Source organism: Petaurus breviceps, unplaced genomic scaffold (assembly GCF_028583685.1).
Source record: "Petaurus breviceps papuanus isolate PSGF00001 unplaced genomic scaffold, PetGlider_PUasm1.0 90895, whole genome shotgun sequence".
NCBI lineage: Eukaryota > Metazoa > Chordata > Mammalia > Diprotodontia > Petauridae > Petaurus > Petaurus breviceps.
The window spans coordinates 32,947,729-32,973,019 of record NW_027187372.1 but is presented as its reverse complement, the minus strand read 5'-3'; the positions used below and the strand labels follow the sequence as shown (position 1 = coordinate 32,973,019).

Below are 25,291 nucleotides of genomic sequence, written 5' to 3'. Positions count from 1 at the left end.
TGATGGTGATGATGGTGGTGATGGTGGTGATGATGGTGATGATGGTGATGATGGTGGTGATGGTGGTGATGATGGTTGTGGTGGTAGTGGTGATGATGGTGATTATGATGGTGACGGTGGTGGTGGTGATAGTGATAGTGATGGTGATGATGATGATGGTGATGGTGGTGGTGGTGGTGATGATGGTGGTGATGATGATGGTGGTGGTGGTGGTGACAGTGGTGATGATGATAATAATTGCTCACACTTTTAGACTGCCTACTATATGCCAGGCACTACTAAGCACTTTACAAATGTTATCTTGTTTGATACTCACAACAATCCAGGGAGGTAGGTGGAAAGAGCATTTGGGTCTTGGGTCAGGAGATCTGGGTTCAAATCTAGCTTCTGACACAGACTGCCTATGTATGACTCTGGATGAATTAAATGCATCTCCCTATGCCTCAGTTTCCTCTGTAAAAATGAAAGGTTGGCTTTAATGAGCTATGAAGTTCCCATGATCCAGACCTAGGCTCCTGATGGCAGGCAGATGTTACTGGTCCCAGTGCCTTGGAAAAAGCAAGTGTTAAGTACTTGTTGAATGCATGGATAAAATGGCTTAGAGGGTTCTGGGATGAGGGGGAGAGAATTGCCACCTGTGGGAGGTGGGAAGGCGATTGTTTCCCTTCTAACACTCTCTGGAGGGTTCACATCATCCAGAAACACTCAGGCCAAACAAGCACACAGGATGTGAACAAGACTCAATATTCCAGGGTCTCCAAGCAACAACAGCCAGTGTGTCCCTGCTAATTAAATTTAATTTGATTTTCAGTTCCTGCCTGAATTTCGATATATTTTTCTTTTGATGTCTTTCCTTCCTTCTACCACCCCCTTATTCTTACAGGAGTCAGGGATAGCCATGCCCCTCTGAATGTGCCCCATCTTGTCTTGCTTCAGAAGGAAAGCAAGGTCTCTTCTCTGCTGACTACAATTTACTCTATAGATGAGAAAAATGAGGCCTGGAGAGGTGACTCTCCCCAGGCCAAGCAGCACAAAATAAATAAGGGTGAGATGCAAACTCTCCTGGGAGAAGAGCTTGTCACTCTTCCCTGCCCCTCTGCTATTATACCATGGGCCTGAGGTGGAGAAAGTGTCCAAGCTGGGGAGATGACAGCTGTACTGACGTCAGAAAGCTGCTGGGCTAACCCCAAAGAGGTGCCCACAACAGAGCCAGCCTCTCCCTTCCCTGCTTTCAGCTGGGCTGGCTGGGGAGGTCTCACAAACTTGGATGGAACAAGGTCGTTTCCTCTTCCTACTCCCTGACCTCCTTAGAGCTGATCAGTGTCAAGATCTACCACCCAAAGGTGTTTGTGTGACCACTTGGGCTTGATGGGAGCCCCTACTCATCTCCCACAGCCTGCCTCCTGTCGGTTTTCCTCTATGCACATGATATACCCCTCCCGCAGACCCACAATCCTAGCAAAAGCCAGCCCAGTCTTCCGATGTTTGGTTCACTCACAAATTAGTTCATGACAAAGACAGATAACTGGGGATGTTTAACCTGGAGGGTAGGCTGGGGGTGGGGTGGGTTGGGATGGAGGTAGGACTAGCTATGGGCTGCCAAGTGGATACCCCCTTCCCCCAGGACAGAACCTAGAGTAGTGGAAGTTGCAAAAAGGCCACTTTAGGCTTGATCTTAGGAAAAAACTTTAACAATTAGAGGTGTCTGAAAATGGAATGCATTGTTTTGAGGGTGGCAGTCTTCAGGCAAAGGCTGGGTGACTATCTGATATCTTGTAATCAGGGTTCTTTTCTGGTATGGATTGGACTATATGACTGCCAGCGTGCCTTCCTCATCTGAAACTGTGTCATGATTTTTTTTTTGCCCTTTTTTTTGGAGAGGGGAAGGTAGGGCAATTGGGGTTAAGTGACTTGCCCAAGGTCACACAGCTAGTTTTTGTGTTGTGTCTGAGGCCGGATTTGAACGCAGGTGTTCCTGACTCCAGGGCTGGTGCTCTATTCATTGAGCTACCTATTCGCCCCTGTCATGGTTCTTTATTAAAAAAAAAATGTTTTCCAATTAACCAAAATCCACTCTCTCCCTTCCACCTCCCCCACCTTAAAATGAAAAAGTAAGAAAACCAAAGCCCTTGTGATAAATGTGCAAAACAAATTTCTGTATTGGCCACATACATCCAAAAAAAGAGCCAAGTCTCTGCCTACATCCTAGGTCCATCCCCTCTCTGTGAGGAGGTGAATTTTATGTTTCATTTTTAGCCCTCTGGAATCGGAGTTGGTCACTGCATTCATCAGAATTCTGAAGTTTTAAAAAGTTGTTGGTTTTTACAATATTGATGTTCTCATATGCATTGTTCTCCTGATTCTGCTTACTTCTCTCTGTATCAGTTCAGCCAAGTCTTCCCAGTTTTCTCTGAAACCATTCCCTTCAGCATTTCTTAAAGCACAATTGTACTCCATCAGATGAGATTCTAAATGGTCACCCCTTCTTTTTCTCTTCCCAAGGGCCATTTGGTCATTATTTCCAGGGTAGGGTGGATAAGGGTGAAGACTGGGTACCTGCTATTAGCACCCACCAACTGTGATGGAGATATGTTGTTCACATTAGTTTCATTGCCCTAAAGAAGGCTCCTCTCCCAGCCTCAGCTTCCTCATCTGTAAAATAGGGACAACGTTAACATACTATTCCCAGGGTGGCTGTGAGGGGCAAATGAAGTAATATTTGTAAAGTGCCTTGCAAACTTTAAAGTGGTATACAAATGCTAGCTATTATTCTTATTTTACTTATAAGGAAACTGAGTCCCAGGTGGCTTATGTGGCTTGCCTCGGGCAGAGTTAGAGTGTGGTGTGTGTGTGTGTGTGTGTGTGTGTGTATGTGTGTTTGTGTGTGTGCAGGGTGGGTGAAGCAGTGCGTGTTATTAAATCTCCCTTCTGTTTTCTTGGCACAGATACTGAAATGGTCTTCCATTTCCTTCTACAGCTCATCTGACAGATGAGGAAGCTTACGCAAGCAAAGTGAAGCGACTTGCCCAGGGTCCCACAGCTAAACAGTGTCAGAGGTCACATCTGGACCAGGCACTCCTGACTCCAGGCCCAGAACTCTGTCCACTGAGCCACCTAGCTTCCCATCATCCTTCTGGAAGGCTGGACAACTAAACAGGCTGAGTTTATTCCCTCTTCTGTAACACAAGACAAGGCTCCTGCCCTCTCAGAGCCCCCCTTCTGACAAGGTTTCTGTTTTCCCGTTATCACTATGATACTGTATAATGATGATACAATAACAATCTAATAATGATAACAATTTCCACTTCTTATAGTGCCTTTAGGCTCACAAGGTATCCCATATCTTCTCACTGTATCTCTGGGAAGCAGGCAGGATGGAGGAAAACAGCAGGAAGATTTAATAACGTGCACTGTACTGCCCACCCTACAAGCATGTGCACGCACACACACATGCGCGTGCATACACACACACACACACACACACACAGGTCTAAGGGGAGGGGGAAGGGAAGAATTGTTAACTTGCCAGTGGCTGCTTTGTAAAACCCTTTCCCAGAGACATCTGAATAACCTGCAAATCGCTTAGAGGAGCAGTTCTGAAGTTTTTTGTTCTCAGGACCCCTTTATACTCTTAATATACCCTTATACACTGAACAAAGAGCCAAAGAGCTTTTGTTTATCTGGGTTATATTTATTAGAAATTAGAACATTTTAGGATTATTATGAAACAGGATTTTACTTCACAGACCCCACGAAAGGTTCTCAGGGACCCCCAGACCACAGACCCACTGAGCTAGAGAACTGGGAAGTAGAAGCCTAGCTGTGATGGAATAGGATGAAAGGTGCCCTGGACTCATGACATAATAAGGTTTTTAGCCTAGTAAATGGGCCAAGATCTGAGGCCCCCCCCAAAAAGCCAGAACTAGATAGGCGTGGCAGAGGTGGGGAACTCAGCCAGCGGAGCTGGTCTGTAGACAACAACACAACCCAGAGAGGGTTGCCAACTTGAAAACAATCCTGCTTGTAGGGCGTGCCAGAGCTGCCCTCCACTGGTAGAGTTTTTGAGAAGTTGGGGTTACCCAGTCCCACTATGAGGCATCAGAGGAAGGAATGATATAATATAAATGAGAAATATTATTATTTATAAGATTGGGGTAAATCACCAGCCATTCCAAAGATACCCTGGGAGCATCTTTGGATCACAACTGAGCTGTCTGGAAAGTACACCCCCTCAGCTCCCTGTGTTTGAAAGGTCAAAGCTTGTACTCGGGCTCAGAAACCAGAGCTTCCCCCATTTCGGTTTTCTTTTCCTGTTCCTCTTTCTCCTAAGAGATAAACTCGCTCTCCTCTCTTCCCACCACCCCAACCACTAAGGGAACGAACAAACGAAGGGAAATGACACAAGACCTGTATGTCATCTCAAAGACCACATCATTTCTAACTGATACGCCCTGGGAACAAGGGACCTTCTGCTGTCATGATGTCAGGTCCCAGCCTAATGAAGAGAACAGAGAAGGAATTCTGTGCTGGATGCCAGAGAGTAGGAAGGATGTCTATAACGTGGGTATTATTCAGAGGGGCACAGCCAAGATGATGAAAGGTCATCAGTAAATCAGTAAACATTTATTAACCACCCTCTATGTATTGGGCAATGTACTAAGTGCCAAGGATAGTCAAAGAAAGGTAAAAGAAAAGTCTCTGCCTTCAAGGAGCTCCCGGTCTCATGGAGGGGGGAGTCCTTAGTATGGAAGGATGAGTTGGAGGAAGTGGCTAGGGGTGTTTGACCTGGAGAAAATTGAAATGGCACCTGATAGCTATCTTCAAATACTGTGTTAAAGAAGAATTAGACTTGTCCTGGGAGGCCCCAGAGGACAGAACCAGGGGCAATCGGTGGCAGCGTCAGAGAGAAATTTGGTTTTCATATTAGGAAACAGCGTCCTCCTGGCAGGTGGAGTTAACCATCAATGGAGGCAGCTGTCTTCTCTCTGGGTTTTTGTAACACTGCTTTCTCCTGGTTATTCCCCAATCAGCTGACCACTCCTTCTCCTTTACTGGATCTCCACTGGAGTCACTCCTGCTAACTGGGGCCTGGGGGGGGGGGAGGTCCTCAAAGCTCTTCCTGAACTCTCTTCTCTTCTCCTTCTATGCTATTTCACTCAGTGACCTCATCAGCTCTCCTGGTTTCAATGATCATCTCTAGGCAAATAACTTTCTCCTGTCTTTTCTCACCTACCACTACTTTGGTGCAGGCCTTCATCGTCTGACAACTGGACTATTGCTGGGAGCTGCCTTGTCTCTCTCTACCCTGATCTATCTTCCTCTACATTGGCAAACTGTTTGCTCTAAAACACAGGTGCGACTATATTTCCCCTCTTCCTCCATTCAATAAACTCTCAATTTCTCAGTCATTTTTTCAGGCATGTCTGATTCTCTGTGACCCCAACTGGGGTTTTCTTGGTAGAGATACTGGAGTGTTTTGCCATTTCCTTCCCCAGCTCATTTTGCAGATGAGGTAACTGAAGCAAGAACGGTTAAGTGACTTGCCCAGAGTCACACAGCTAGTAAATGTCTGAGGCCAGATTTAAACACAGGAAGATGAGTCTTCCTGACTCTAGGCCTGGTGCTCTATCCTCTGTGCCGCCTGGCTGCCCCAGTAAACTCTAGTGACTCCCTATTACCTCCTGGATCAAATATAAAATTCTTTGACTTAAAGCCCTTCATGACCTGGTCCCTTCCTACCTTTCCAGCCTTCCTACACTTCACTCCCCACTCTATATACTCTGCCTGGTGATGTTGGCCTCTTTGCTATTCCTCCCATGTGACACTCCATCTCCAGACACCAAGCGTTTACCCTGGCTGTTCCTCATACCTATAACTCTCTCCCTCCCCATCTCTACCTCCTAGTTTCTCTGACTTCAAGTCTCACTTAAAGTCTCACCTTTGGCAACAAGCCTTTCCCAATCTTCCTTAATCTCCATTCTCTATCAGATTACTCTCAGTTTACCCTGTTTATATCTTGTTTGCACATAGTTGTCTGTGTATTGGGGCAGCTAAGTGTAGTAGACAGGGCCTGGAGTCAGGAGGACCTGAGTTCAGCTGGGGCATCAAACACTTATGAGTTGTGTGACCCTGGGCAATCACTTAACCTTGTTTGCCTCAGTTTCCTCAACTGTAAAATAAAATAGTAATAACACCTACCTCTCAGAGTTGTTGTGAGGATCAAATTAGATATTTGTAAAACACTTAGCATAGTGCCCAACACAGACTATAGGTACTATATAAATGCTTATTCCCTTCTCACCTCCCCCACCCCAAAAATTGTAAAATGAGAACAATATTGCTACCATTATTTACCTTACAGTGATGTTACTAGGAAAGCACTTCATAAACTTCATAGCATGCTATTATTATCGTCTACACTGTCCAGAAAGTTTTACAGAACACAAATGATTTGGGAGACAAAGGTCAGTGCCAGTCTAGAGGTACCAGGAGTCATAGGGAGCAGGGGAGAAGGTGATAGTGGACCACCTAGTCCCATGCTGAAGTCCCCATAAAGAGGAGACTGTTGCCTTCTTGTCTGTAAGCCCATATGTTATTGATGGCTGTCTAAAGCCTTGGGAGGGTAATTAAACAGAAATAAGACAGAAGGTATTTTGTTTCCTCAAGCTGCCCAGGACAGAAAATGAACGAGAGACCCTTGGTTATGAGTTAACCAATATAAGCAATGGTATCACAGTGTGTCTCTCCTCAGGGACTTTGAACAATCACAGTGCATCTGGTGGGGAATTCATCTGTTCTCAGGAAGGCCACTGGTGTTTGCTGACAGATGGTTTAACTGCTCACTGCCCTTGCTTCCACCAGGTCTGAGGATCTTGATGAGGAAGGGCCTTGCACTAACACAGACCTGGGCCAGGGACAGGGTCCTGCTTTCTAAGGCGATGCTGCTGATAGGCCTGGTCTGGGTGCTGGAGATCAGGCTGGGGGCTCTTCCTGTCTCTCCCGGGCATCTCTAGCCCAAAAAGGGTCAAATGCCTTCCTAAGTGCAGCTGAACCAGATTAAAATTAATTGGGAAATATTTAACACATAAATAAAAACACAAGAGACCATAACATGTGGTTTTTCTAAGTCAATATGCAGCCAGAAGGATCCTTATGGACAGTTAAGGATCACTGTTTTTCTCATTGCTCTAGCCTATCACATATAATGGCCAACCCTTACCCATAAGCAGAAGGTTAATCGATTCTACAGGCATTGATTAAACTTTTACCATATGCCAGACACTGTGCTAAAAGCAGAAAGACAACCCCTGCCCTCAAGAAGCTTACATTCTAATTGTAGAAGACAAACGTTTAGGGAGTTAAAAAGTGAAGGGAGAGGTACCTGTAGGGGAAAGTGCAAATTATTGTGCCCAAGCCTCATTTTAGCGAAAAGCTTGCCTTCCTCCGAATCTGCCAGTAGGGTTCTGAGTTCCAGTTTTCTCGCCTGTCTCGGTCCCTCTGGGAGCAGGGATGGCAGAGGGAGAAATCCTAGGCCTCGTCTTTCCCCATTCCCAGCATTGCAGATTCGTCTTCCTTAAACACTGCTTGAATCATGGGGCACCCATCCTCTGTGCCACTTCCTCATCCTTCCCTTTCCCCTGAGCTTGTGTCCCATCTGCTCCAGGAAGCCATCCCTCATGATTCCAGGCCATAATGATCTCCTCCTTCAAGCCCCCAAAGCACTTCCAGGCTGCGCACGGAGACAGAATAAAGGTCCCATTTGGCTTTTTGTGGAACGTGAGCTCCGCGAGGGCAGACACTGTTTCCATTTTTGCTTTTGTATTCACAACACTGAGCACAGTGTCTGGAACATAGATGTTTAACACGACTGACTGATTTAACATGGAATCTTACATTATTCACTAATAGTTTTATGTCTTGTATTTCCAATTGGACTCGAAGCTCCATAGTGGGGAAGCACCATCTTTATTCCGTTTTCTATTAGTGCCAAGCAAAGCGCATTTGCTCGTTTACTGTTGTTATTATAATTCAGAGGGGCAGCTAGGTGGCAAAGTGGATAGAGTTCCAGGTCTAGAGTCAGGAAAATCTGAGTTCAAATCTGGCCTAAGACATTTATTAGCTGTGTGACCCTGGGCAAGTCATTTAACCCTGTTTGCCTCAGTTTCCTCATCTGTAAAATGAGCTGGAAGAAGGAAATGGCAAATCACTCCAGTATCATTGCCAAAAAAAACACCAAATGGGGTCATGAAGGTTCAGACACGACTTAAAAAAAACTACACAACAACAGTAATTCAGAATCACAGATTTGGATGGGATTTCAACCCTTACCTCTTGCCTGTCAGTCACTTTATTGCCTGACTGCCTAAAGATTTACATTGAAAGGGAAGCCCATTACCAACGCCTCCTGGCTCCATGACTTTGAGCAAGTCTACCTCATCTGTAAAATGGGGAGAATAATACTTGTATAACCTTCCTTACGAGGCTATGTATTATAGGGTCAAATGAAAGTATAGGTGTGAAAAGCTTTGCCAGTCTTAAAATGCTATGGAAACATCAGTTATCTTTGGTTTTTAATTGACCTTTAAACAGGGAGAAGAAAAGGGACCTGGATAATTCATATACTGTCACCTTTGGGAGTCAAGTGAAGGTGTACCCAGAAATGTGAAAACAGGCCCAAAGGCAGGACCCAAGATATCACATTCCTGTTTATCTACATTCCTGTTCAGGGAAGAGCCCAAGAGAAGTTTAAGGTCACGGGCTCCAAAGGGATCATGGAGCTGAAAGGGGTGTCAAAGGCTATCTAAAACACTCTTTATTTTACAGATAAGGAAACATTCAGAGAGGTTAAGGGACTTGCCCAGGGTCACACAACTATCTTCAGAAGTAGGATTTGAAGCAGAAACCTCAGAATTTGGAGCATTGCTCTTTCTGCTGTTAACTGTGGGTGCTTCCTTCCTCTCTTCAGAAATCAGGGCTAAGGGAGTTTGATAACGAAGAGGGTTGTTGTGGCAAAAATACAGGATTTGGCCTTGAAGGACCTGGGTTCGAATGTCAAGTGGCTCTGCTCCTTGCTACCTGTGTGGTCAATATAGTATCCATATACATACACACATGTATATATATGCATGTATATGACAATTGAAGTCTAAAGTCTGTTCTAGCTCTGGAATTACAAGACTCAAGCATTCTGCTGAGTGAAGTGAGCAGAACCAGGAGAACATTGTACACAGTAACAGCAACATTGTGCGATGACCAACTTTGATAGACTTAGCTCTTCTCAGCAGTGCAAGGATCCAAGACAACTCCAAAAGACTCGTGATGGAAAATGCCGTCCACATCCAGAGAAAGAGCTATGGAGTCTGAATGCAGATCGAAGCATACTATTTGCTCTCTCTCTTTTTTGTTTTGTTGTTTGTTTCTTCTTTCTCATAGTTCCTCCCATTGGTTCTAATTCTTCATGTTGTAACAAGACTACTGTGATAATATGTTTAATATGAATGTATATTAAAGCCTATAACAGATTGCAGGCTGTCTTGAGGAGGGAGGGGGAGAAAATGTCAAACTCAAAAGCTTGTGGAACTGAATGTTGAAAACTAAAAATTAATTAATTAATTAATTAAAAGAAAAAAAAGAAAAAGAAAAAAGCCTCAAGCATTCTGCTCAGGTTATCAAGCAAAACTAGTCTTTCATCATTACTTCCTCTTGGTTTTCAGAGAAATAAAGTTCCTCATTCTCTGGTCCCTCCCCTTTGCTTCTTTTTTTTTTTTAATGTGTTCTCTTCCCCCATGAGAATGTAAGCTCTTTGAGGGAAGTGACTGTCTTTTTGCATTTATTTGTATCCCAAATTTGACGTAGAGCCTGGTTTATATTAAGAGCTTTTAATAAATGCTTGCTGCCTGCCTTCACTCCAGAAAGGAAAGTAAGGACAGGAGACCACCCTAAGGGATTTTGTTTTGGAGGCAATTGTGGTTAAGTGACTTGCCCAGAGTCCCACAGCTAGTAAGTGTCTGAAGTCACATTTGAACTCAGGTTCTCCTGGCTCCAGGGCTGGAGAACCCTTTCAACACCTAGATGCCTCCTCCTTTTTTTTTTCTCTATATATTAGAATATTATTAGCCGTGCTTTTTATGGTAACAAAGGACTGTAAGTCAAGTGGGTGCCGGCTAACAGAGGGGGCTGGAGTAGTGGTGGTGGTGCCTAACCAAACTGGTATATGAATGTAATAGAATAATATTGGGCTGTAAGAAATCGCAAATAACAAGAATTATAGATGAAAAGGGTCCTTGAAGCTGAGCCATAGTTTAGAGAAGAGAGGTAGCCAAATGGCCAGAGGCTTTCAAGAGAGGGTTCCTCAGACCTCAGAAGAAAATGCAAAACCTAATCATTCCCCTTTCCCACCCCCCAGGAAAGCAAGGTTTCAGATCACAGAGGGACAGTAGGTAGGGTAATAGCATGCAGATTCAGTTTAATTAAAAGAACCTTAATTAGGAAAATAGGGTAGGGAGGTGGCCAATGGATAGAGCTACACTTTGGAGTTGGGAGAACCCAAGTTCAAATCAGACACTTCAGACACTTACTAGCTGTGTGACCCTGGGTAAGTCATTTAACCCTGTTTGCCTCAATTTCCTCAACTGTAAAATGAGCTGGAGAAGGAAATGGCAGACCACTCCAGTATCTCTGCTAAGAATACCCTAAATGGGTCACGGAGAGTCAGACATGACTGAAACAACATAACAAGTTATGAAAATGAATGATAATGATGATCTGCTGAGGTCATTTGGTCTGTTCATTTGCCTGCAGGCTAGACTCCCCCACCAAACATCTTGGCATCCCTTACATGACTAACATTCTGTTTTGAATGTACTGTGCTTATAGACTCTGGAGTTGCCAGTTTTCTTGAGAGGTCTATGTGCCCACTATACAGATAAGGAGACTGAGGCCCACAGAGAGAGAGGAAAGGCCAGATGCAACATAGCTATTGCATCTAATACACAGTAGACCCTTAATAAATGCTTATTGACTTAATTTGACTTGCAACTTACCTAACGACTTATTACAAAACAAATTCCCATGTTCCACAGAAACGAAATTTTTTCGACTTAAAAAACATGTGCATTTATAGAAAATAACACTAAAAAAAGGTGTTCAATTTGCTTATCTTTTCTGAGCCTCACTTTTCTTATCTGTAATTTGAGGACAATTAAAACTTCATTACGTATTTCTCAGGGCTGTTGTAAGGTGTGAGAATCATGTATGGGCTAATTACTTCTAGGTAACAAATCACATTGTGTGTGTGTGTGTGTGTGTGTGTGTGTGTGTGTGTGTGTGTGTGTGTGTTTTGGAGGGGCCACTACATCAGTAAAACTGACTTTTCTTAAAGTGGTGACCAGAACAATAACTAGGGTGGGGTGATCAGCACTTTTCCTCAGGGCACCAAAATTTAGAGGCTGTATAAATTTAACATTTTAAAGGGTTTCCTATTTTTAAAGGTTTTTTTACAGTGAGGTCTTGAGAATGCACATGCTCCTGTAGACTAGAAACAAGTGAGCTTAGCAGCAAATTAGCAAGAATAATTGCTAAAATAGGAAACTACAACACACTGCAAGTAGCATAACCTACCATCGAAAATAATTTCCCTGTCTTATTTGACTGCATTTATCTTAAGTACTTCTTGTATTCTTTTCACATTCTGAATTACAAAGTTGGTATGAGGACTTGTTTTGAGCCACTAACCCCAGTACATTTGGACTACTACTTTTCCTGGTGCCAAGATTGCTCTGGTGGTGGTGAAAACAGGTACATTGGTGCTTGTTCTCTGTTCTTGTTCTTGCAATCTCTCTCTCTCTCTCTCTCTCTCCCCCCCCCCCCCCCCCCCCCCCCTCCCTCCCTCCTTCCCTCCCTCCCTCCCCCCTCCCTCCCCTTTAACAAGGTAATTAGGTGAGGAAAGAATCTTTTTCCATCTTACGATTCTTGTGCAGAATTTCTACATGCTTCCTTTAGCTGTGGCTGATCACTCCAGAGCTTATGACCCTTCTCTCCTGACCCCTGATGGTCTTTAAGGAGGGAAAGAGACAAATTAAGATCTGTGCTTTCTGGCTTTCCAGGAATGGAGGAGTGTTTGTATTTTAAACGCCTCTAGCTTACCTTTTACGAGCTCATTTTTTACAATTCATTCTTGAGATCAAGAACAATAGGGACCAAACAAGACTCAAATCAATTATTAGTTCCAGGACTGGAATGCATTATTTTTCCTGGATAATGCCCTTTTCTTCCAGAGACTGAAAGGCCGTACTTCTCTCTCTTGGACAGGGAACTGCTTAGTTCTATTAACCTTGACTGTGATGGATTACACAAAACAGGGTCTTCTGATTTCAGAGCCTGATTTCTAGTTCTTACAGTATATGTTCTATGAAGTTTGGATTCAGTCAAAGGGTGGCACTTGAGGACCTAGAGGGCCATGTGTGGCCTCGAGGCTGCAGGTTCCCCACTCCTGTCTTAGACTCTCTGTCTGGACTCCCTAGAAATTTCTAACAATAGGGTAGGGTGGCTAGGTGGCTCAGTGAATAGAGCACCGGCCCTGGAATCAGGAGTACCTGAGTTAAAATTCGGCCTCAGACACTTAACACACACACACACACACACACACACACACACACACAAACTAGCTGTGTGACCTTGGGCAAGTCACTTAACCCCAATTGCCCTACCTTCCCCCCTCCAAAAAGCAAAAATAAAAAAAAAAAAAATTTCTAACAATTAGAGCTGGGTTTTACTGGGAGTGTGGGATTCAGGGAATGCAGAGGGGCAGGTTGAGGTTTTCTGGGGACTGGCTGGATGACATTCATTCTCTCAGAGTGACATTTTTGTGCTAGTCATTATTTCCTAAATGAATTACCAATCCTCCCTCCCAGAGTACCTCCCTCTTATATACCCCAAGGAAGAAGAGTTGACAGGAGGCTCTGCCTTAGTATATAAAACCCTTACTTTCCCCTACTTCACAGCTGAGTTAGCAAATGAAAAGGCTTCCACTGAGAATAATAATTGCTACTGTTTTTTTTTAATAGCACCTCCAAATTTGTAAAGCACTGTACATGCTGTTTCAGTGATCCTCAGAACAATGCTGTCAGGTAGGTGCTATTATTATCCCCATTTTACAGATGAGGAAACTGAGGCTGGGAAAGGTTAGATGACTTGCTCATGGTCACACAACTAGTAAGGGTCTGAGGTCTTTCCCTGTCCCCAAGACCAGCACTCTTAGCCACTGGGCCACCTAGCTGTCCCAACACACACACACACACACACACACACACACACACACACACACACAATATCTTTTCCTGTGTCCAGCTCCCACCTTGCATCTTTCATGCAGCCAGCTCTCCTTACTCCCCCAGTCAGTGGTCTTAATAAAGCTTTATCCTACCTACTCTCTGGTTGTATCTTCTCATGGGTTTTTGAGATCAAGCTTTTCCTTTGAAACCAACATGAGAACTGGGCAAATGGGACTTTGGCCCCAGGATACAGGAATTTAGAGGGTGCTGTATGTACAATGGAATAGAAACAACTGAGCCTAGAAGCTTGGCCCTCTTGCTGTTCCTACCTCAGGATACTCCATCTCCCCTCTCTGCACCTTTGCACTGGCTAACTCCCCTACCTGTAACACCTTCCCACCCTGTCTTCACCTTTTTAGAATCCAGTGTTTGTTCCCAGAGGGCAGAATTAGGAGCAATGGGAAGTTGCAAAGAGGCAGCTTTAGGCTCGAATTTGGAAGAATCTTCCTAAAATCATAGCTGTCTAAAAGTGGAAGGGTCTGACTCAAGAGGTGGTGGGTCCCCCAACTTTTGAGGTCTTCACGAAGAGGCTAGATGACCATTTCTCGGCCATATTACTGTAGAAATTCCTTTCATGTACCAGGTTGGACTAGAGGGATGCTGAAGTCCCTTTCCATTCACCAATTCTGTGACTCTGTGGTAGTTCCTCCATTTTGGAGTTTTGTTGGCAAGGATCCCAGAGTGGTTTGCCTTTTCCTTCTCCAGCTCATTTTACAGATGAGGAAATTGAGGTAAACAGGGTTAAGTGACTTCCCCAGATGTCAAATAACTAGTAGGTGTCTGAGGTCGGATTTGAACTCAGGAATTCCTGACTCCAGGCCTGCACTCTATCCACTGTGCCACCTAGCTGCCCCCTCTTTTAAATACTTGAAGTCAGCTATCATGCTCCCTCCTGCCCATCTGTCCTTCTCCATTTCCTTCACCTGATCCTTAGATGACAGTTCTGAGGCCAATCAAGATCCTGGTCATTCTCTTTTATGTTAACTACTGTTTGACCGTGCCCCTCCTAAAATGTGGAACCCCCAAACAAACACAACATTACAGATGTGGGCAGGCCAGCAGTCCTCCCCTTCACACATGCTATATTCCAGTTAAACTGTCCTTGCTATTCACACAAACAACTCTTGTCTTCCCACCTCTGACTTTGCACAGGGTATGCAGGGTGTCCCAAAAGTCTTAGTTCTGTTGTAAGCTTTATTAGTTTTACAAGTACAAATGCTACCAACTTACAAAAACAAAACTGAAAGATTAATTGCTCATATTTTTAAAATAATAATATGTTTCATGTTAAAATTCAACATAACTATCTTATGCTACACTCGCTCTAGTCCATTTTTGTACTTTGAAAAAAAAAAACTTTTCATAGATTCAGTGATTTAAAGGATTGCATTTGTCATCTCAGTCTTAAGATTATCCAGAGAATTAAGTCTTGATGTCTACATGATAATATTGATGTGACCCTACAAGAAAAAGTCTAATGGAGGTAAATCAGATGACTAATGAGGCCAAGGAGGGGACCTTGTCGGAGAGAATGGCATTTAGAAACTGTCATATATGAGATGCACACCATAATTAATTTTTAATTTTAACAAGATGGGACACTGTCATCGTCCCATCTTGTTACAATTAAAAATGTATTATTAAAAGTTCACAAAAATAAATGTATATGGGATTTAAATGCATTTGTGTAAATTTGTAGCATGTATGCCTCTAGAATTGTTATTAGTGTAAGAACTTCACTAAGACTTTTGGGACAGCCTGTATCTGCTCTGTGCTTGGGATGTCTTCCCACTGCCCCTCTGCCTCTTGGAATGCCCAGCTCAAACCCCACCTTCTATATGAAGCTTTTCCTGATCCCCTGAGTTGCTACTTCCTCCCTTCAAGCCCCCCCGCCCCCAAGAAAAAATGTATTTTTTTTCTATAAGTTTTAAACAAACTGCCCTCCTTGAGGGCAGGGATTATCTCATTTCTGACTTTTATTCTTATTTCTCTGGCTAGGCTCTTATAAATGATTGTTTGATTGATTGGTCTAGCCTAAAAATCATATTGATTTTCTTTCTTTTTTTGAGGGGGGAAGGCAAGGCATTTGGGGTTGTGACTTGCCCAAAGTTACACATCTAGTTAAGCGTCAAGTTGGATTTGAACTCAGGTCCTCCTGCCTCCAGGGCCAGTGCTCTATTTACTGAGACACCTAGGTGCCCCTGCATGTTGACTTTCTTAGCTGTTCTTTTACACTGATTACTCATATTAAGCTATTTGCCCATGCAGCCGGATGTCCTGGGATGGGAACTAGAACCCCTGAAAATGCCAGGTACCACCTAATAGAACAGAGAATTGACTTGAAAGCAAGAGCAGCAGCCATCCACTTTCTGAATGGTGAGGAAGGGAAGTCTCTAAAGGCTGCAGACACTGGAGACCACAGCTCCTGCCTGGATAAACTCCTTTCCAGACTCCAAGAGGATACCCACTCAGGCCCTGAAGGCACAGCTCCTAACCTCCTCCTGGGCACTGGGCACCCTCCTTCACTGCTTAGAAGACTAAGAGTCAGCTTTAGATAAGAGGCGAATGGGCCAGGCCCCAACCATGGAAGCAGCTCACAGACTCACAAGTCGCTGGGTGGCTCAGTGCATAGAGTCCTGGGTGTGCAGTCACCAAGCCTGAGCTCAAATTAGGCCTCAGACATTTAACAGCTGGGAACCCTGAGCAAGCCCCTTTTACCTTTGCTTGCCTCAGTTTTTTAAACTGGAAAATGACAGTTTGATAAAACAAAACAAAAACAACTGATAATAATAGCACCTACTGTAATAAGAATGTAAATTTTAAAGATCTTCCCTGCCCCTAGGCTAATGTGCACCTGAAGCCTGGGGTGGAGGAGGCTTGTTTTTCAGTAGATACTTCTTGATTGGCCAGTGAGTCAATAAGGTTGTTACATTCTCTGAGCCAGGAGAAGGCTATATAAGCCCTGATGTGTAGCTTTGTTTTTGGGACTCACTTTGAGAAGTGTTCTGTGATTTGATCTGGATTCTGGGAAGCCGTTGTTGAGAGTCCCCCGGCTTTGAAAAACCCAGAATGTGGAAACCCAGATGTTGACTGGGTATGGATGTAATGGTTGGACAGTTTGGAAATCTGTCTACTTGATGTTTCTGTCTTGATAATTATGCCTGTATACTTTGAGGTTCAGGGTGCTGACCTTTTCTCCTGAACAAGGTAAACGATATATGTCTGACTGATTAAAGTAAGCTTGTTAACCCATTTTGAGTTGCTTTCCTTTAACAAAGCAGATCCAAGAACCTGTGGTAGCTGCAAACCCTGAGGACGCTTGGGGTGCTTGCTGCTACACCTACCTACCAGGTTTGTTGTGAGTGTCCAGTAAGATAATATTTGTAAAAGTGCCTGGCATGTAGTAGGTGCTATATAGAAATACTTACTCCATTCTCTTCCCTTTCTTTCCCTTCCCTATTCTTCCCTTCCTTTCCCTTCCCTCTTCTTCCCTTCCTTCCCTTTCCTTTCCTTCCTTTTTCTTTCCTTCCCTTTCTTCCCCTTCTCTTCTTTTCCCTTCCCTCCTGTTCCTTCCCTTCCTTCCTTTCCCTTCCTTCATTTCTCTTCTGTTCCTTCCCCTCCCCTTCTCTTTCCTTCCCTTCTTCTCCCTTCCCTCCCCTTTTCCCTTCCCTTTTCTTTCCTTCCCTTTCCTCCCCTTCCCTTCCCTTCTTTTCCCTTCCCTCCTCTTCCTTCCCTTCCCTTCCCTTCCCTTCCTTTCCCTTCCTTCTCTTCCCTTGCCTTCCCTTCTCACAAAGCTGGCACAGATGCTAAAAAAAAATTCAATAAAGGACATCATAAGACTGCCTGCTGCAATGATTCCCAGTATACAGGAGTATGGGATCTGGGGTTAGGAGACCCCCAGTTCAAATCCCAGAATGAATGCTTACTAACTGAATTTGGGCAAGTCACCTGAGTTCACGTTTCTCATCTGTCAAAGGGAACAGTAATACCTGTACTCAAGGGGTTGTTGTGTTGTAAAAATCTCAGTGTCTTTAAAATCAGCCTGTCTCTAAATCAGAGGATGGCTCCTGCTGTAGCCTGGGTCCTAGGGTTAGTATTTGGCAATATGCAGGCATAGTCACCTATGCTGATGAGGGATAGGCTCATGAATGTGGGTAAGAATGAGGGTAAATGGTAGGCAGGGAAAGTGGCATTCTTGGTTTCCCCTTTGGTGCTGGGCAAACAAAACCAGCCACATAGTTCAAGAAGTAACCAGGAATTCACATTTCTAAAACCTATTCCTAGGACTGCTGCAAATGCCCTGGGAGACCCAAGTTCATTTTCTCTTCCTCTTTGGGCCTTGGCACCTCCAAATAGTTCTGCACACTCATCAAGGATGGTTTTATCTCCTGATCCACCCATGCCCTAACTGGGTCAATCATACTTAAGCCAACATTTGTCACCCTAAGGGCCAAAGATATATGGGGGGTATTCATTTGAAGACAATAGGATCATTCTGGAAAATGCCAATGCCCACCTCTTTGTTGCCCAGCAAGATGGCACTATGAAGGAGACAGCTGGTGGCAAGGCTCCCTGATTGCATTTTTCCAGCTCTAGGGCCTTTGAGTGTTTAGAGTGGAGATAAAGGACAGCAGCCTCCCTCCCCCCCTCCAGAATGGCTATGGAGGCTCCAAACTGGTTACAAAAATAGGCTAGACTGTCACCAGCCTGACACAAAGAGTCAGTCCTTGGTTCTGTGCCTGTGGTATCCCTGAGTCACCTGCTTCATCTTCCTGGGCCAACTCTCAGATGTCCCTTTCTATCCAACAGCCTTAAGGGCTGGAGAGCTCAAGAGGCATGACAATAAAGACAAACGGAAAACTTTGGAGGGGTCCAGTGAGGGGAGAGTATTTTTCCCTGTTTTCTCTGGCCAAGCCTATGCCAATTATAAATCTCCCTCTGCAAGTGGTCCATAGGTCTCAGCTAATTGAATCTTGCTCAGTTGGTCTGGGCCTCATCAATGCCAGGAATGCTTATCTATGGTCCTGCTTCCATCTGCCATGGTAGGTTCCATCTGATCCTGTCTGTTCTCACAAAAGAGAAACAGACTGTATTTGGGGGAAAGCATAGGAATGGCTGGACAAATGACCAGCAACCCAACAAGAAGCTGGAAATAATTAGTGAGGTGGGGGGAGCTTTACACTGCATCCACAACCCCAGTTTTCTGTTGCCCTATCCCTCCCAACTCCCCTGACCACATTTTTTACAGCCTTAGAACCTCCCGGGAAAAGGGCTTCATCTAGTTCAACCTGCACTTGACCAAAAATGCTTTCTTCAACATCTCTGAAAAGTGGTTATCCAACCTCTGTTGGAAGACCTCCAGTAATGGGAAACTCATTACCTCTCGAGGACAGTCCATTCCACTCTGGGGCAATGCTTGTTTTGATATGGGCTGAATGCCTGCTTCTGAGTCAGGCTTTCCTCAGATCAGGCTCTGTGACCAGGGTGATGTAGAGTGTTCTAAGAAGATGCGGTTGTTTGATCCCTGCTATCTTAATTTTCTGGTGAAAGCTTTAGACACACACCATGAGAGTAATTACAGAGCCAAGGAAACCGTCTACTATGTGTCTGGGACCCACATGTTTGATACAGATGTTGTTGTCGTTGTTGTTGTTATTGTTGTTATTGTTTGTCCTTGGAGAGGACCATGACACCAGGGAGGTATGTCATGACATGCAAGTGAATTAGATTTAAGTGAGGGAGGGCTGAGCAAAGTCACAAGCCTCACTTTCTCCTCCAGAGCCATCTGGGTCCAGTGGCCAGATATTCATCAGGACGGCTAGAGACGGCCTCTATTTTAGAGAGAGAGATATATGCAGAGAGGTCTGGCTATGACCCTACATCCCTGTTCTCTAGTGGGAAGACAGTAAACTCAGTTCAAATCCCATCTCTGACACTAGCTGTGTAATCCTAAGCAAGTCACTTAATTTCTAAGCCTAGTTTCTTCATCAGCAAAATCAGAGGATTGGACTACATGACCTCTATTAATGCTGCCCAGCTTTGGATTGTCACCCAGGCTGTCGGGAACAGGGTGGTGCATGAAGGGTTGTGGGTCTGGGCCTAAAGGGAACACACAAAGACTGTATGCACATGGTAGGCATACATAGAACCACATAGAACCGCCGGGATCTATGGAGAACACTGGCTATGAAGTTGGGCTGATGGCGTTCAGGACAAGACTTCTGTTGTGAGTGCATCTGGGTCCTCTCAATTCCGGAGCTGTGCTTTGAACTCTTCTCCTATTGCCACTTACTCTCCACACAAGTCTCCAACTCTCCATGCTTCACCATTTCAGCAAAAAATCTTGCCTCTATCTTTACTGAGGAGATCATCAGATGGAAAATAATTAGAGCTGGAAGACCTTAAAGGTCATATAATTCAGTTCACTCATTTCACATGTGGGGAAAAGTGATTTGCTCACAGTTACATAGCAAGTGTCGAAGGTGGGATTTGAACTTAGTTCTTCCTGACTCTATTGCACCAAATGCCATGAACTCCCTCAAACATCCCCTGTCTTCTCCCCAGTCCTGTCCATAACTTTACTCTTCTCCCTTCTAGTCTCAGAGAAAGAGGCGGCCCTTTCTATCGCTAAAGCTAACCAAAGTACCCTTAGTCAATACCAAACGCTTTCTTTGGCTTTGCCATTTATTACTTATATTATTACCATATCCCTGCCCTTCCTTTCCCTGCCAAACTCCTTAAACTCCAAACTCACTTCCTCTATTTCTTCCTCCACCTCTGTCTTCAAACCCTTTTATTTGGCTTCTGTTCTCTCCTCTCTACTGAAACTGCTCTCTCCCAATTAACTAGTGACCTTCATCACTAAACTCAATGGCCTTTTTCTCTGTCCCCATCCTCCTTGACTTCTCAGAGGCTTTTGATTCAATGGATACCCTCTGCTGCTCTGACTGCTGTGGCATTGTGTTTTCAGGATCCTTCTCCTAACTCTCTGGCCGATCCATCTTTCCTTATCTTCCTCAAAAAAAAAAAGGCAATGTGATCTTGAGTTGTGTATTGAGTATTCACTGTGCCACCTAGCCGCCCCACCTACTTCATTTTTATTCAAAATTCAGCCCTCTATCCTGGAAATTTTTTTATTAGAATGCTTCCAACTCTGAAACTCTTCAAACCTGTCATTCTTCCAGCCCCTTAAAATGTATTTACTTTTTGTTTTTGGCCAAGATTTTGCCTTATACCCACTTTCTCTTCATTTTCTACTTCTTTACTAGGAACGGTGCCATCTAAGCTCATAGCTCCAATGATTAGCCCTAGGACATTAATGGACACTTAATAGATCTTTGTTTCCTGGTTTCCTCCTTCCTAGCTTTGGTACTAACTAGCCCTGGGATGGAAGGCAAGTCTCTTGAGGAAACTGAGTCTCAGGTATCCTTTTGTTAGTAAGCACTCTTCAGTGTGGGTCAGCCTTGGAGACAGGTCTTCTTTGACATATACTAGCTGAGGCACCATCAGAAAGGTCACTTAACCTCTTACCTCTCCCCTCCCCCAGGAAACTTGCTGATATATAAATTATACATGAGTTGCCAATCTGGAATAATGAAAGGATTTTTTTCATAGATAATGGGAGTTCCCTACAAAGATGAAATAACAAGTTTAGACCATCCAAAAAAACAACAACCCACATTTATACAACCCTTGAGGGTTTATAAAGTGCTTTCTTCACCACTGTCAGGGAGGTCTTCTCCCTATTTTTCAATGAGGAAATCTGAAGTTAAAGATTAAGTGACTTGCTCATAGCCACATTTCTGGCAAGTGGCAGAGTTGGGATTTGTAATCATATCTCCTTATTCCCAGTCAAGGACTGCCTCCCACAGTCAACACCCCAATGTCATCCAGGAGCCAAGGTTTTTAAGAAACACCCCAGAACCCCCAATTCTACAAAGGTGACTGTGGGGAGCAGTCAGGGATGCTGTGCTGACAGTTCTTTCCTGTAGTGCACCAAGATGCCCAGTAATTTCCTGAGCTTCTTTCCATCTCTCTCCCTCTCCCTCCCTCTCTTTCCCTCTCTGTCTCTCTCTCTCCTCCTGCAAGTGCTGGACCTCTGGTTCCTGGCAGGAACAGCTTCATTGGACATCATCAGCATTTTAAATAGATCAGAGGCAGGCAATAAGCAGTGTACATGTGAGCCCTGTGAAGAGAAAGGGAAGTTAGAGCCACCTTCATCTGCTACAGAAAGGGGGCTTGGGAAAGAGATCTGGCTATCAAGAAGAGAGTGATTATCAGAAATTAGGACACCTCGGTCCCATTCCAGAGCTTCTGACAGGTAACAGGAAGAAAAAAATTTTCTCAGTTCCCTTCTCCTTTTAAAATCCTACTTTTCCATCATTCTTCCCACCATCTCTCAACTTCAATCAATCAACAAACATTTATCAAGCACCTACTATCTACCTGGCAATGTACTAGGTGTGGAGATTCCAGTACAAAGTATGAAACAAACCATATTTGCAGGTAAGTTTATATTCCAATGGGAAAGACAAGAGGTCCATATAAAGTATATATGGTATAAAGTTAATACATATCTATCTATCTATGTATGTGTATAAATATATATTTATTATATATTTAAATATATTTACCTACTTTATATGTGTGTGTGTGTGTGAACATACATACATACACACACTCAGTAGCTAAATCCAAGGTAGCTTTGGAGAAAAGGTACTAGCAGTTAAGGGGGAAGGTAATCAAGAAAGTCTTCATATAGAAGATGGTGCCTGAGATGTATCTTGAAAGAAAATCTGGACCGTGTGAGGCAGAAGTAAGGAAGGCGTGTATCGGGGCACAGATGTGAGGAACAGAGAGGACCTGTTTGGCTGGATCATAGAATGCAAACTGGGGAGGAAAGTCCAATGAATCGGAAAGATGGTTTGGGGCCAGGGTGTGTAGGACTTTAAGAACTCAACAGAAGAGTTAATAATGGTTGGCAGAAGCAAGAGGAAGCCACTGGAGATGAGTGAGTGGGGAAGTCTCAAAGGGTCAGATTATATTTCAGGAAAAATTCCTTGGGCAGCAGAGTGTCGAGTGGACTGGAGTGGGGAGAGACCTGAGGCAGGTGGCCCAATTAGGAGGATCAAATACAATAGTCTAGGCGGGTGGAGATGAGGCCCAGAATTATAGCGGTAGCTGTGTGAGCCACAACAAAGGGTTGGACACTAACCCTCCTTATAAGAAACAGCTGAGAAAACTGAGGCGAAGAGAGATTGGGTAATTTGCTAGTGAGTCTGATGAGGGATTTGAACCTGGGTCCTCCTGACTCAGTGGTCTGTCCACTCTGCTCCCTAGCTGCCCCTAACTTACGTTCAGTCTGTGAATTGTCTTTAAGTTTTCCCTATGTGTGCCCTCTCCCCTTTGAATCTATTTCACAAGGGGTCTGACAATAGACCATTTAGTGGCAAATTCCAGCATACACGTCTCCCTCCTCCTGCCACCCACGGTCTCAGCCAGGGTTCTGCTGTACCTGATACTAAATACTGCTGAGTCAAGTCAACAAGCATTTATTAAGCGCCTGTTGTTGTTTTGCTGTTGATCAGTTTCCAGTCATGTCTGACTCTTTGTACCCTCATTTAGGGTTTTCTTCACAAAGATACTGGACTGGTTTGCCCTTTCCTTCTCCAGCTCATTTTACAGTTGAGGAAACTGAGGCAAACAGGTTAAGTGACTCACCCAGGGTCACACAGCTAGTAGATGTCTGAGGTCAGATTTGAACTCAGTAAGATGAGTCTTCCTGACTGCAGGCCCAGCACTCTATTCACTGCCCATACCTATTTGCCCCTTATTAAGTGATTACTATGTGCCAATCACTGTGCTAAACACAGACCTTTGTGGTCCCTTCTCTACAGTAACAGCTATCCAGATAATTTAGGCAAAAATAGAATTCTAGGCTCTAACTAATCAGGCAACTCAAACCTACCTCTGTTCATACCCATTCTCCCAAAGCAACCCCGCCCCATACCTGCTATTTCTGCTCATAGCAACCAATTACCCAAGGCAGAGTCTCCTTCTTCCTAGTCATTCTCTGCCCCCACCCCCCACCCATCATGCATGTCAGCTCACCTCAAAGGCCTGGATCTTGGTGACCAACATGCTTTGTTAGGGTCTAAGCTCTTCCTGTTTTGAATGTTCACCATCCCAGACATAGAACACATCAAGAATTCTTATTGTTCCTAGACAAGGGTATGCTGGGAATCCCTATTCTGCACAAGGATCCTTTCCATTTCACATAGAGAGAAACTGAGGCTCGGGGACTGTCATTCCCAAGTCACAAAGAATGGAGGAGGTGGGAACTAGGGAAAAAGAAACTGGGATTGAAAGCCACACCTCCAAGTCCTTGGGTATAGCCCTAAGAACCCCCACCATACTAACCACGTGTTTTCAGCCTGCTCCCCCTCTAGCTCCCATCCTGCTCTGACCTTGGGCCCAGACTGGAAGCATCCAAGGTTTCCAGATTTGTAGGAAGCCAGGATTTAGAGCTGGGAGAGATCTCTTTACAAGTGAAGAACCAGGCTCTCATCTAGAGGGAGAAATGACTTTGCCCAAGGTCACACAGGCAGGCAGTAACAGGACAGAATGGAATGGTACAATGGCTAGAGTCCTGGACTTGGGAGACTGGAAATCCCAAGTTCAACTTGATCCTAGCTGTGTGACCCTGTGGCAAGTCCCACTCAAGATCTTCCGGCCTTGGTTTCCTGGTTTATAGCAGGAAGGGGCTGGATGAGATGGTCTCGAAGGCCCCTTCCAGCTCTAAATCTCTGATCCCATAGACCCAGACCCTTAGACTACAAATGAAGAACTCTCAGAGTCACACTCTACCGCACTGTCAGAGCAGCTTCTTCCATTTGCACAGAATTAAATTAGAAAAGGAAAGCAAGGGGAAGTGCCCCTAAATCATGCTGACAGCAACTCTCATCTCAGGTAAGTCACTTCTGTCTGTTCTCTGGGCCTCAGTTTCCTCATTTGCAAAACCAAGGGGTTGATAACTTCTCTTCCAGCTCCAACACTGATCCAGTAACTAGAAGATTATTAAGGTTCTTTCCAGCACTAAATCCTATGGTTACAGCCCCACCTCTCCCCGTTATTAACTCTGGCTTAATGAAATTTAATTTAATTTAATTTATTTAATAAAATAAGTGGGCTCCTGGTCTCAGCTCTCCCTCCCCAATTCCTCTTCTCTCTACTCTCCCACCTTGGGTCCCTCTACACTGCATCCCTTCTCCTGAGGCCCCCACCCATAGGGAAGGGCCCAGTCATCTCCTGACAGTGTTGTACCAGAATCTGGCTGCCTAGCAACCAAGCCCAGCCTGTCACCATGGCAAACAGCTGAGCAAGTGAAAGACGAGAGATTGGTGTGTCTCTTTTGGGAAAGGGGGAAAAAGCCATCAGAGATGTTTGTTTGGGGGGGAGTTCCCTGAAGAGGTTGGTTGTTCAGTCACTGGAATTTTCACTTCAGTGATGCTAACATTAGTCACAGAATCAGAGATTTTGAATGGGAAGAGGCTTTGGAGAGCTTCCTACCTGGGTGACTTTGATGATGTCATTAACCTTCCCTGGGCCTCAGTTTCCTCATCTGTAAAGTGAGGGCATTAGACCAGATGACCTCTAAGGTCATTTTCCAGTTCTATCCGTCTGCTTCTAGTTTAACCCACTATCTGCACCACCCTTTTCTCATGTGATGAAATGATCCTTCTCCTGGCTCAGGTAAAACCTCTCCCATCTGCTTTAGCCTATTGCTTCCTCTATCATTCCCACTCTCTCACTAAGCTTTATAGTTTCTTCCTTGCTGCCTACAAACATGGCCACATCTCTCTCATTCTTAAAAATCCTGTCAAAGTGGTTTTCTCAAAGCACAAGAGCTAATCATCTCTCTCTGTCTCTGTCTCTGTCTCTGTCTCTCTGTCTCTGTCTCT

General features: G+C 44.4%; 1 protein-coding gene and 1 long non-coding RNA gene across 4 annotated transcripts in view; one reads left to right on the top strand and one right to left on the bottom strand.

The window, feature by feature from the left end:
- RASSF5 (Ras association domain family member 5) overlaps positions 1 to 25,291 on the bottom strand; it is a 107,033-nt gene that overhangs the window by 9,763 nt on the left and 71,979 nt on the right. The gene's annotated exons all lie outside the window — the stretch shown is intronic.
- On the top strand, positions 12,629 to 16,583 carry LOC138151206 (uncharacterized). The gene is made up of 2 exons (XR_011165759.1): positions 12,629 to 13,127; positions 15,600 to 16,583. It is a non-coding gene; the product is annotated as an uncharacterized lncRNA (long non-coding RNA).